Raw genomic sequence first — 1,093 nt, 5'->3', positions numbered from 1 at the left:
GGATAACAAACCTGGGTAGCTATAACAAACCTGTACCGAACTGTTTTTTATTGAGTTAAGTTTGTAATTTTTTTTTATATTAACTTTAAATTGATAATTTGCTCCACTTAAACACAGTATGTTACAATTTTTGCGCCCGGGTTAACCATATTTTTAAGCCCCAACCCCACCAAAAAATAGATCCACTTTTTTGATTTTTCTTAATACACTTTAACTGTCAATTCGTCATGTTTTAATTACTATTATTAAAATGTAGGTATAAGGTATAACAAAATATAGTATATTTTTATACACAGCAAAAAAAATCTACAAAAAAGAATACAATAGGTATAATGATTATAATTTTTTTTCAAAATATTATCCCATCAAATTATGGTACAAATCATAGTACAAGTTCTTTCCAAAAAAATATTTATTGTTATAATATTACACTGGACTACAGAGCCACAGCGGTGACCGGTTGCCCCCCTAAATATTTGGCCGCAAATGTCCCCATTGCTCCCCTCATAAATATGGGCTAGTACATAGCATTCCATGTGACATCTCCACCACACAACTTAATTTTTTCCATGATACACACTTACAGTAACAAATTAGATATTCAATAGACAACAGTAAACATTTTTCACAGTTATGTATTTGCTAGAACTTAATTTAAAAATGAATTTAATGTGTATACCCTATAAAAATAGGAATAATTTCTAACTAAAATTGATTTAGTTTTGCAATTATGTACCTACCAATATGTGCACTTATAATTTTTTACCCACTTAGATCTAACGTTAGATGATGGTAACCATAGGCTCAATTTTGGGAGATTAGGGAGGTCTCTTAGTGATGTGTGTTTCAAATGTTAAGTGCACTTTTTCCTTTAAAAAATAAAACAGAATTTTTAAAAATTGGCAATCAAGTTGTTTTTAGAATTATACAATAATATTTGAACCGCCCCATAATTATACGATAATTTTTGAATATAAAAATAAATATTTTCACGAAATATATAAATTAATTATAATAATTTGTAGGGAATTTTGTTTTCTATGTTGGTACAAATGTTCGGGAATTCACTGGTTTTTTTTTTTTTTTCTCCATG

The sequence above is a fragment of the Acyrthosiphon pisum genome, chromosome A1, assembly GCF_005508785.2.
Source record: "Acyrthosiphon pisum isolate AL4f chromosome A1, pea_aphid_22Mar2018_4r6ur, whole genome shotgun sequence".
NCBI lineage: Eukaryota > Metazoa > Arthropoda > Insecta > Hemiptera > Aphididae > Acyrthosiphon > Acyrthosiphon pisum.
Note: the sequence above shows the minus strand (reverse complement) of the source record.